The 12,893-nt window shown below is 30.4% G+C and overlaps 2 non-coding genes across 2 annotated transcripts; both read left to right on the forward strand.

The window, feature by feature from the left end:
• Positions 1-4,363: 4,363 nt before the first annotated feature.
• TRNAP-UGG (transfer RNA proline (anticodon UGG)) lies at positions 4,364-4,437 on the forward strand. The gene has a single exon. It is a non-coding gene; the product is annotated as a tRNA-Pro (tRNA).
• A 165-nt stretch (positions 4,438-4,602) lies between these two features.
• Positions 4,603-4,676, forward strand: TRNAW-CCA (transfer RNA tryptophan (anticodon CCA)). The gene has a single exon. It is a non-coding gene; the product is annotated as a tRNA-Trp (tRNA).
• The last annotated feature ends 8,217 nt before the right edge of the window (positions 4,677-12,893 follow it).

Below are 12,893 nucleotides of genomic sequence, written 5' to 3' on the forward strand. Positions count from 1 at the left end.
CCTAATCAATCGACTTTATCGAGAAAGATTACTTTTTTTAGGTCAAGATGTTGATAGTGAAATATCGAATCAACTTATTAGTATTATGATATATCTGAGCATAGAGAAAGAGAATAAAGAATTGTCTCTGTTTATAAACTCTCCGGGGGGGTGGGTAATACCTGGAATAGCTATTTATGATACTATGCAATTTGTACAACCAGATGTACAGACAGTATGTCTGGGATTAGCTGCTTCAATGGGATCCTTTCTTTTGGCAGGAGGCACAATTACCAAACGTCTTGCATTTCCTCACGCTTGGCGCCAATGATTCTTTTCTTTGAGAATATATAGAATAGATATCTATCTATATATACTATACCTTCGCCATAAAAACCAAAGTAATAATAGCATGGTATTTTGAATTCCATATGCAATTTTTTTGAATCATTTAATTATATATAGAAAGAGTAGTATGAAAAAGAGGGTATTTTCCATTTTATCTGATCTATAAGAAACCTAGTTTCATTTTAGTAGTGTCGCATACTTTTTTGTTTTTTTTCATACCAGAAAGCTTGTAACAATTTTTATTTGAATCAGAAGAAAACTTAATATATGAAAAAAAAAAGAAACTTTTGGATTGTTGAATACCAAAATGATATAAAAAACAACGGAACCATCGTAGTATTTAAAAATAGATTCAAAAAGAAAGTTGGTTATTCTATTGTTTATTATTTAAGGATCCGGATCCAAAAGACCTAGTAGATTTTGTACTTCTTTTTTCTTTGATAGAAAAAAAGAAATTTGTAAATGTAGAAACAAAATTCATCGAAGAAAATACTCTACTCTATCCATAGAGGAAAAAATGAATTGCATAAGTACAAAAGCCGTATGCATCAATACGCAGAAAATGCTTGTACGGTTATTGAATATACTTTTTGCCCTTTATCTTATTTGTCTTTGTCCCTTTTCTGTTACCTTTATTTTGGGAATAAAGACAATCTTTAGCAATCTACCAATATAGTAAAAAGAATTCTAAAAAGATTTATCAAGATAAGGGAAATACTACTTAAGTGATATAATCAGGGTAATGATCCACCAACCTGCTAGTTCTTTTTATGAGGCACAAGCGGGAGAATTTGTCCTGGAAGCGGAAGAGCTACTGAAAATGCGTGAAACTATCACAAGGGTTTATGTACAAAGAACGGGCAAACCTTTATGGGTTATATCGGAAGACATGGAAAGGGATGTTTTTATGTCAGCAGCAGAAGCCCAAGCTCATGGAATTGTAGATCTTGTAGCAGTTGAATAAAAAATTGGTGGCAAAGGTTATTCTAATTAAATACAAGATTGGAAATTTAATTTTTTACTCTATCTTACTTTACATTTTAAAATAAAATCTCTAAGAGTTAATCTATTAATATAGTATATATAATTAATATAGGCTATAAATAAGGAATATAGAATATAAGTAATTCACGGTTAGGATAGATCTAAACCTGCTCATTATACAAAAATATAGATATATATAGTACGACTTACCATGCCAACTATGAAACAACTTATTAGAAACACAAGACAGCCAATCCGAAACGTCACAAAATCCCCAGCTCTTCGGGGATGCCCTCAACGTCGAGGAACGTGTACCAGGGTGTATGTGCGACTCGTTCAGCTTAAATACTAAGAAAAAACAAATTAAAATTTTTCAGTATTGGTAATCAGTTAAGATAGTGTGAATGCAAAAACTACATTCACACTATCTTAACTTAATATATAATTCTTTTCTATATAATTATATAATTCTTTACATTCTTCTATCTTGTATAAAATTTATGGTTTCGATTGGTGCAAAACCAATAATACACATTTGCAATTTCATATGAGAAGGACTTTCCCATCGGTAACAAAAAAAAGTTACCCGTTAAGCGGAGAAAATACTATTTCAATTAAAAATAAAGTATGTCCTTAATGAATGTATTTTGATGGATTTTGTAAGAATGGAATAAGAGGGTCAGCTACCCAGCAAATTTTCATAATTAAATACCGTTACTATAGAATTAGATTTGGTTGTGAAAAAACCTACTTACTCAATATTGCATGGGTAGAGCCACAGAGTGTGAACTGTACAAGTTAACAATAACATTCATTAAATGAATCAAAAATGAAAATAAAAAGGCTCCGGTGTATAGAGAGGACCTGGTCATTTCTAAAAAAAATCATAGAAACGAAGGAACCCACCAATTCATTATAAAAATATGTGTCCTATTTCATTTACTATTTTTATTTTATTTGATATCTAGTATCTATACAATTTCTGATTTTGAGGTTAAATGTTTAATATAAAAAATCGTGGTTGGGGCGGTTATAGTAGCAAGAGCCGTTGGAATTTTTTTTTATACATCGGAAGAATCCATTTTTGTTATTAATAGACTAGGAAGAAAAAAAGAATAACTGAAAAATGAAAAAGTTATTCCTGAAAATATCATTTATTAAATGACCAGAATTAAACGAGGATATATAGCTCACAAACGGAGGACAAAAATTCGTTTATTCGTATCAAGTTTTCGCGGAGCTCATTCAAGACTTACCCGAACTATTACTCAACAGAAATTGAAAGCTTTAGTTTCGGCTCATCGGGATAGAGATAGGAAAAAAAGAGATTTTCGTGGTTTATGGATTAGTCGAATAAATGCAGTAATTCGCGAGAATCAAAAAGTATCTTATATTTATAATAATTTAATGAATAGTCTATACACCAAGCAATTGCTTCTTAATCGTAAAATAGTTGCACAAATTGCTATATTAAAAGAGAATTGTCTTTTTATGATTGCCGATAATATCATAAAAACTTAAAACCCCTTATTTACTGCAGGAAGGTATAGACTAGAAATTTGTTTATTTTGATAGCTTTATCATACGATAAAGCTATCAAAATAAACAACCATGCTTAAAAAATTATTCTTCGTTACCTATTATCTTTTTTATTCCAACAAAAAAATCAAATGGAATTATCCTAATTTTGAACAAAACATCAATCCATGTTTAATTCGAATCTAAATTCAAATTGGATTTCGAATTTTTAATTTCTATTTTTTTTTCTTAAAGGAGTAATTTTAGCAGTCGACTCGCTTTTTTCAAATTGTTTTTCGTTATTAAGAAAAGGTAACGAAGATAAAATACGAGCTTGTTTTATAGCAACAGTAATTAATCGTTGTTGTTTTAAGGTCAATCTATTTACACGTCTAGATAATATTTTTCCTTGTTCACTAATAAATCGACAAATTAAACCCATGTTTTTATAATCAATTCGGTCCCCCGATTGAATCGGGGGCAAACGTCTACGAAAAGATCGCTTGGATTTAATAAAGAGTCGCTTAGGTTTTTCCATAGTTTATTTATTCCTATTCCAAAAATAACATTGATTTAAATAAATATAATTATAATAAAGGATTTGTATTTTTTTTCTTCTTTAGCATATGTTGTTATATAACGACGGGGACATCATTTTCTCAATTCCAATCGACTAGGCGTATTGTGTCGATTCTTGTTAGTAATCTATCTAGAAATACCGCTTTATTCCTTATTTAGACTCTTTTTATCACAACCAGTACCTTCCAAAAGAACACTTACTCGGATATCTTTACCCTTGGACATGACCCTCCTTTGGGTTTTTAATTCACTTATAACTCTTTTCGGATTCGAATCTAAGAATCTAAGAAAAAGATGAAAACAACTAAGATAAGATAAAAAAGAAGAATTCGAAAAATTATGAAAGATTTCGTTCCAATTTAATTGAATCTAGTACAAAAAGAATACAAGGATCTGTAACTATATTTCGTTTCAAATTGCCAGTATTTTCGTTTTTTTAAAGTATTTTTTATGATATTGTTGCCCCAACCTATGGATTTCTGCTTTCACTTTCTTTTTCATAGGAATTGAATTAATAATTCAATTCCATTGAAGCCTGGACCAGATCCCGATCCCGAGTGTCACTCCGAATTTCAATGAGGCCAATTTAATCTTTCGTCTTTATCTTTCCTAAAAAAAAAAAAAAGAAGAGTAGGTTAATTACACATATTTAATATATAATTGGACCTTTCATCTTCTTCACCCCTTCCCGTGTCAATAACTAAAATTAAAAAAAGGGGAATATCAATGCATCTGGAAAAAAACGATTGATCTCTATCAATAGACCCGCCAAAGCCCCGAACCATAAAGTACTTACTACTGGTGCCACGGAAAGATATGTTTTTAGATCTCGCATTTCAAATCCTCCTTTCTTTTTATTATTTAAGTATTTTTTCTCTGTTGATATATATCAACAGAGAAAAATGTGGAAAACAAGACAAAGATTCTTTACAATAACACTATAAACAAATGGAAAAGGGATGTAGCGCAGCTTGGTAGCGCGTTTGTTTTGGGTACAAAATGTCACGGGTTCAAATCCTGTCATCCCTATCCCTAACAATTACTTATTCTATGATATTCCGTATTCTATAATATTCCATATTCTATGAGATGAGCAATAAACCGGGAACCTGTGAAGACGAATTCCAATTGAACATACATACTGAATATCTATATGCAAAATGGATTTGGATCATATAATTTTATGAAAACAAAACGCTCTTAGTTCAGTTCGGCAGAACGCGGGTCTCCAAAACCCGATGTCGTAGGTTCAAATCCTACAGAGCGTGATTCTAGTATTATTCGCCTGATAATTACACTGAAATAATTGAACATTCAAAAGAAAGTCTGAATTTTATCCTTGTCGATTAGGATTAAACTAAATAAATAGGGAATCACAAAAAAAGAGACATTAATGAATCAAAGATCCAACTGATCACCTCGTCGGTATTGTAAATATGCAGTTACAAATAATCCAGCCAAAGTAATAGGAATTAAACCTAACACGATTCCAAATAGAAAAACTTCAATCATTTTTATTTGTTCGAAAAGTAAAAAGAAAGGTAATATAATATCTAGCCTTAAACATAAATCTGTATTGATCATAAATCTCAACGATCGAGAATTGTAAATTGACATAGTAAGGAATTCTAGAATGTCTTATACCAAAATTTACTATTCCTCTCAAAATTACAAATCAAATAAGTCGTATTTTACTAAGACCAATAAATAGAGACGAGGTTATAATTAAAACCGATAGTAAAAAACCGAAATAACTAGTGATAGTGGGCATATAGAAACTAAATGAAATATGTTCGTTCTTTTTATACATATGTTTATAAAGCACTTCCCTAAATTTCCATTTTTGAGAGAAAAAAGAAGATAAAAAATCCTACTTGAAAGATACAATTCAAAATTGGCAATTCCTCAATAAATTCAATTATTAGAGACGAAAAAAAAAAAAAGAAATAGAGTAACATAATTTAGAAATAAATTCCTCATCTGTTACATCTACCCATCCTGTGATTTCAAATCAACATACTTCTTAATCAACTCAGGAATTAAGTAAACTGATCTAATGAAAATATTTAGTATTATTCTATAGATATCCAATAGAATTCTGTTTATATTGGAAAAAGAAAAGAAAAATTATGAATATTCAAACAAAGAATAATAACTCTGTTATTTCATTTTATTTCACTTTGAATTAATGTAGAAGAAAATAGAAAAAAAGATCTTCAACAACCACAAAAAATATATTTATTGATTTGGCAATAATTGAATTATTAAAATAGAAAATCTACTTTATGAATTATCTACTTTATTAATTATTAGAAACCCTTTTCTCATATTCCGATTTTAATGGATCTTTAGTTTCTAATCCAAAACTAATAATTTGAAATGTTAAGAACCTTCCTTTTATACTATTACTCTAAAAATTTAATATAAAAAAAATTTTTATATACCCAAACTTTGCAAAATTTTCTATCGGATTTTTGACTACATAGAGACAATCAATGAAAAAAGAAGAAAAAAATCTAGTACTAAAATTTTACACTGATTGTGAAATTTCATTGCTCTGTTAGAAGAAGGATAGCTATACTGATTCGGTATACTCAAAAGACACCGTTGGTACAAAATGGACGATCTAACAAGGATTCTATTTCAGTAAATTTCGCCTTACTGATCTCGTCTTTTATGGACTCGATCCCCCCCTTTTGACTGTACAAGAATATGTGGAGTTCAAGATGTCTGGAAGCACAGGAGAACGTTCTTTTGCTGATATTATTACCAGTATCCGATACTGGATTATTCATAGCATTACTATACCCTCCCTATTCATTGCAGGTTGGTTATTTGTCAGTACAGGTCTAGCTTACGATGTATTTGGAAGTCCCCGCCCAAACGAGTATTTTACAGAGAACCGACAAGGAATTCCATTAATAACTGGCCGTTTTGATCCTTTGGAACAACTTGATGAATTTAGTAGATCTTTTTAGGAGGCTCCAATGACTATAGATAGGACCTATCCAATTTTTACAGTACGATGGCTAGCTGTTCACGGACTAGCGGTACCCACTGTTTCTTTTTTGGGATCAATATCAGCAATGCAATTCATCCAACGATAAACTTAATTTGAATTATAGAGCTATGACACAATCAAACCCAAATGAACAAAATGTTGAATTGAATCGTACCAGTCTCTACTGGGGGTTATTACTTATTTTTGTACTTGCTGTTTTATTTTCAAATTATTTCTTCAATTAATTAGAATTAATAGAAGAAATAGGAATAGTCAATAATATATATATTAAGAATTCTTTTATCCCATTCGGAAGGATATCATTTCATAATTATCTATGACTGTTTGTTAATGTCTTTAGCATGACTGACTACGTGATTAAATGTGGAGGAAAGTGGGATAAATGGCCGATACTACTGGAAGAATTCCTCTTTGGATAATAGGTACTGTAACTGGTATTACTGTGATCGGTTTAATTGGTATTTTCTTTTATGGTTCATATTCCGGATTGGGCTCATCTCTGTAGTAATCGTATTCTATTTGGGTTTTTGAAATGAAAGTGTAAGAACTGAACAGGGATCCACTCTTTCTTTGACGAATGCAAGTGGATCCCCCTTGAGTTCTTAAGAATTCTAATTTTTTTTCATATAAATGACTACTTCTTCCGATGTTTCAAAAAATTCCATTTCATTCTTTTTTTTTTATTTGTTCACTACATATTATTTTACATATTATTTATATACCATAAAAGATTATCTGGCAGAAAGATTCTAAGTTGGAAAAAAGAGAAACTAAGATATAGGATTTTTCAGGAAGGGATTCAAAAATAGTATTTTATTGATATTTTTAGAATATTTCTATTTCAACACAAACAAGAAGGAATAGGAATCGGACTCTAGGAAAGGACAAAGAAAAAAAAAAAAAAGAAAAAACAAAGAATCCCCCTTAGAGTAACTTTTCGATATTTGAATATATATATATATTTTCTATTATACAGATATTATACAGAATATAATTACAAAAATTATCAAAAAAATTGAGTTATTTTTACGAGTTTAATATGTTGATAAATACGCGGAACTAAAAATTCATTTCGAACAATTGAACCTTCTCAAATTGTTTCTTCTTAAGAACTAAAAAGATTTGTGCTAAAATAATAGATGCCAAGAAGAACAAGAGACCTTGAACACGTAATGGATCTTGAAGTACTATTTCCGCATCCCCCTGACCAAATCCACCGACATTAGGATTACTTGTTAATGGCTGATCAAGTTTGATAGATTCACCTTCTGAAACAAGAAGTTCTGGTCCTGGAGGTATAATATCAATCACTTCACGCTCATCTAATGCATCTACTATAGTGATTTCGTATCCCCCTTTTTCTTTTCGTATGATTTTTTTGACTATACCTGCTGCTGTAGCATTATAAACATTATTATTACTCTTGCTCCCGTCAAGATAAATCTGGCCCCTTCCCCTGTTCCCGCCTACATATATAGGATATTTTAAGAAATGAATATCTCTTTTACTAGCGGGATCCGGGGAAAGAATAGGAAACGTGATTTCATTATATTTCTGACCAGGAACAGGGCCTACTACAAGAATATTTTTTTTTGTAGGGCGATAGTTTTGAAAAGACAGATTGCCTATCTTCTCTTTAATCTCAGGCGAAATACGATCGGGGGGTGCCAATTCAAAACCTTCCGGTAAAATAAGAACAGCCCCCACATTCAAAGTTCCCTTTTTACCATTAGCTAGAACTTGTTTCACTTGCATATCATAAGGAATTCGAACAACTGCTTCAAATACAGTATCAGGAAGTACCGCTTGTGGAACCTCAATATCCACGGGCTTATTAGCTAAATGGCAATTGGCACAGACAATACGACCGGTTGCTTCTCGGGGATTTTCATAACCCTGCTGTGCAAAAATTGGATATGCATTTGAAAAGGGTGCTCGAATTATTATATATATCATGACCGATATAGAAATGGATCGGGTAATCCCTTCCTTTATACAAGAAAAAGCATTTCTAGTTTGCATGGTCTAATCATTGATCCTGAAAATTTCTACAATAAGATTAGGTAGGTCACTCGCATAGTTCCCTATCCAAGGTGGGAACCCCTTTTTTATTTAACTTTTTTTTAAAGAGGGGAAAATGAAAAATTATCTTTTTTAGATAAAAACTTGAAATTCATTGAAGTAAATCGGTTTTTCTGTCAATCATTCATTGAATGATAAATCACTACAAGTGATGGAGATATGCGATTTAAATAACGGAAAATCCAATATTTTAAAATTGTATCTAAAATGACTGGAAAAGTGGACACAAGACCGGATATAATTTGATCATTTTGAGCAAATCCAAAATCTTTATAAACGAAGCCAAAAAGTAGTTCCCACCCATGGGTTGAATGGAATCCTATACATAAATCAGTTAATAAAAGAATAGAAAAAGCTTTTATTGTGTCACTTAAATTATATATAAATTCTCGAACCAAAGAGTTAATAAGAACAAGTTCTTGATTACCAAGAATAGAATAACCGCTTAGAATAAAGAAACAAATTATATTTGTGGAGAAGTGCAAAATCGTATTCATACGATCTTCATTGTGTGTTTTGATTAATTGGATTGTTTCTTTATAAATTCCAGTACGAAGGTTTTGTATATATGTTTTCGGACATTCCTTTAACATGTCATCTAAGAAAAACAGTTCCTCTAATTCTATGAATTTGTTTAGAATACTCTTTTCTTTAATATCATTCAAGAAAATTTCGGATTGACTAGTATTCCACCAATTAATAAACCAAGATTCCAGACTTTTCTTAAATGTGAAAGAGATACACCAGGGCAAAAAGACTATAGATGTAAGATATAGAAGGGGAATGCTTTTTTTTTTTTTCATTTTTCGTCTTTAATGAACTTAACTTCATCTCTTTCGTCAACTCTATATGATAATAACTTTTCTATCAAGTATAAGCTTCATTACAAGTTATAGAGCTTCTAGATAAATTTAGATTGTATTTTATCATTTTTTTTTACTTAAACTTCGGAAGTTAGCCTTTGCCTTCTTTAATTGAGAAAAAAGAATACATAAATCGAATAAGAAATCGAAAGAATTCACAGTCAATTCCAATCCAATGAAGAAAAAAATATTGTTTCGAAAGGATATTAATTGCTAAGATTCGAAGAAAAAAGGATTCTTTTTAGAAATACACCAAGGAGCACTTCGAGTTATGACTATAATATTCAAATTTCGAAATCAAAAAATGTCCCATCTATAAAAATAAAAATTGAAATATTTTGCAAAAAACAGTTTTTTTTCAAAATATTTCAATCGGTACACTAAATAAATAGGACAATTCTGAAACTTTTTGTGCAATTTTATTTCTAGTTAAGTCCAATTTTCATCAATAAAGAAGCGGTACACCTAAAAAAAAAGATAATTCGCCAGCTCTATTTGCAATTTCTAGTGGAGTCAAATTATCTTCAATACGAGTCAAGGGAATAAACCCCTGTTCTATTGTTTCCATATAAACGAGACTCTCATAAGTAAGAGTACGAGTCAAAATACTTCGTTCTTGAACTCCTGTTATTATTCTGATAGATTTAATCTCGTTCATAGGTATTTTGAGAATAATACGACGATTTTTTCCAGGAAATCCCCAACGAAGAAAACATACTTCTTCTTTATTTTTTTTATCGAAGATATCAAAACCACCGCCAATATCCCACAAAATAATCCACCACAAATAAAAACTAATAAAGAGACCCCCAATTCCATAAAAAGCCATCGCGGCCCCTTGTGGAATAAATGGAAAATTACTAATTTCCTGAGAAAAAAGGAAAAGACCCATACCGAGATAACTGGAAATTGCAACCAACAATAACCCCAATGAACCTAAAAAAATGATAAAGGCTGAAAAGATATTGCTTATTTTTCGAGACTCTGTTATAGAATAGATCAGTACTTCTTTTGATCTTTTTTTTAAAATATTCATTACCCCCTCTTTTTCTTTTTAAGAATAATAATTGTGGAATAAAAAACCCCAGAATTTTACTTGTTTCTAAAGTAATTTTCATCAACTGGCGCTACTGAAATGTAAACCTTTAGGGGGAATTCATCCAATTGCTTCCAGCTCTAAAAAAAAGATCTATAATATTTTTCCCTACTTACCGCCGTATCTAAAAAATCTTGTTTTTTTGAACATAAAGAAATAAAGAAGCCATTGCAATTGCCGGAAATACTAGACCCACTAAAGGAACAAAAATGGAAGGAAAGTTTATCATAAATAAGGGTACCTCGATTTACTATTTGTACTATATCTATTTTTATTTTTGTCGATTTTTATTCTTATTTTTATTAAAAAAGACAGTCTATAATCACTAGAATTCCTATATCTTTATACTTAGTATATAGGAATTCTAGTGATTATAGCTAAGCCGATATATATCAGAATATACCCTTTTATGATTCTTAGTATTTTTTTATTATTCTTTTATTTTATTACTTTGATCCTGTATGTTTTGATTTTGTATTTCAATTCCATAATTTCTTTCCTTTTTAGTCAAAGAAAAGAAATTATGGAATTGCAATAACTCAGTTACAACTCCCTTTAAAAGATTACGCGGTACGATTGAATCAATTAAACCCTTATTGAATAAAGATTCAGCTACTTGTGAATCTTCGGGCACTGTCTTATTCAATGTTTGTTCAATTACTCTTTTACCAGCAAATGCAATATAAGCGTTTGGTTCGCCAATAATGATATCCCCCAACATGCCAAAACTAGCTGTCACCCCACCCGTAGTAGGAGATGTAAGTATCGATACATAGAATAATTTTTGAATTGTTTGATAATAATATAAAGCAGAAGAAATTTTAGCCATTTGCATCAAGCTCAAACTTCCTTCTTGCATACGCGCTCCTCCGGACGAACATACGAGAATAAGAGGTAAAAGTTGATTAGTAGCATATTCTACCAAACGGGTGATTTTCTCACCTACTACGGATCCCATGCTACCTCCCATAAACTTAAAATCCATAATACCAATTGCTACAGGAATACCATTTACTTGACCTGTCCCTGTTTGAACAGCCTCAGTTAATCCTGTTTTTCTTTGATAAGAATCAATACGATCTTTATAAGGTTCTTCTTCTGAATGAAATTCAATGAGATCCAGAGAAACCATGTCTTCATCCATAGGATTCCAAGTACCCGAATCAATCGAAAATTCGATTCTATCTGAACTGTCCATTTTCAAATGATATCCACAGTATTCACAAATATTCCTTTTTGATTTCCAAAATTTTTTATAATTTAATTCATAACAATTTTCGCATTCAATCCACAAATGCGTCAATTGTTCACTTTCATGGAGATTCATATAATTTTCTACTAGAGTGGAATCACTATCATTTGTATCATTCGTACTAGTTATTAAACTAAAACTAGAATTCTCACTTTCACTACAATTTCTGACCTTACCTAAAAAGTAACTATAAAAATAACTGTCATTATATTCGACTATATTACCAAAAATGCAACTATCAACACAGATTTGAGAATGAAAATAACTATCAATGCAACTATTAATATAATTGTTCCAACTAAAAGGAGTATCATACATGGAATGATCGTAATCACTCTTAATAACAGTATTCAGATAGCTAGAAAAAACCCTTAGAAAAGAATGATTGTTGTTAATCTCCAAAGTTTTATTTTCAATATCTAAATATATGGAATAACTGTTCTTCTTATTATCCCTAACTAAAAAAGTTTTATCAGATAGGAAATCCTGTATGTTATCGACACCTACTAAATAATCAAAAGAATTATAACTAGAATTATCACGATCATCCCACCTCTGAATTTTTTTATCTATATCAGTTAAAATTTTGGGTTCTTCGCTTAGACTGGTATTCTCAATAGGACCAAGACTCTCCATTGATTTACTTAATTCACACCTGTATTCGAACTTCCTATTAAGTAACTTAGAATTGAACCACCATTTTTCCATAGAGTTTTTTCCTGTATTTCCATAAAAAAAAATGTATAGTCATTGGATGAAAAATCAAATAATAGAAATATTCCATTTTGAATATTCTATCTCATTTATTTACTATCAAAAAAAAGTATATAAATCAAATAACTAGAATTAATAACTGAAAAAAATAAAGAGCGAGTCAATATTAAAAAGAAATAACAATAAAATAAGAAGAAATATGAAATAAAAAAATCACCTCATAGGGGGGAATCTATTTAAAAGTCCAATTACTATATTTAGTTACTCTTTTTTTTCCTATATTCTCTCTTTTATCTCTATACAATTTTTCATTTTTTTTGAAGATTTATGAAAATTTCATGAATTGTCTGACTATATAAAATTGCATTCTATGATTCTATATAAACAACAAGAAATAAAAAAATGAAGTATGAATATAACAAGAGAGCGGGGAGTTTTGTAAATCTATATACAAAT

Source organism: Vigna unguiculata, unplaced genomic scaffold (assembly GCF_037176805.1).
Source record: "Vigna unguiculata cultivar grain cowpea cultivar isolate G323 ecotype 2 unplaced genomic scaffold, ASM3717680v1 ptg000465l, whole genome shotgun sequence".
Lineage (NCBI taxonomy): Eukaryota > Viridiplantae > Streptophyta > Magnoliopsida > Fabales > Fabaceae > Vigna > Vigna unguiculata.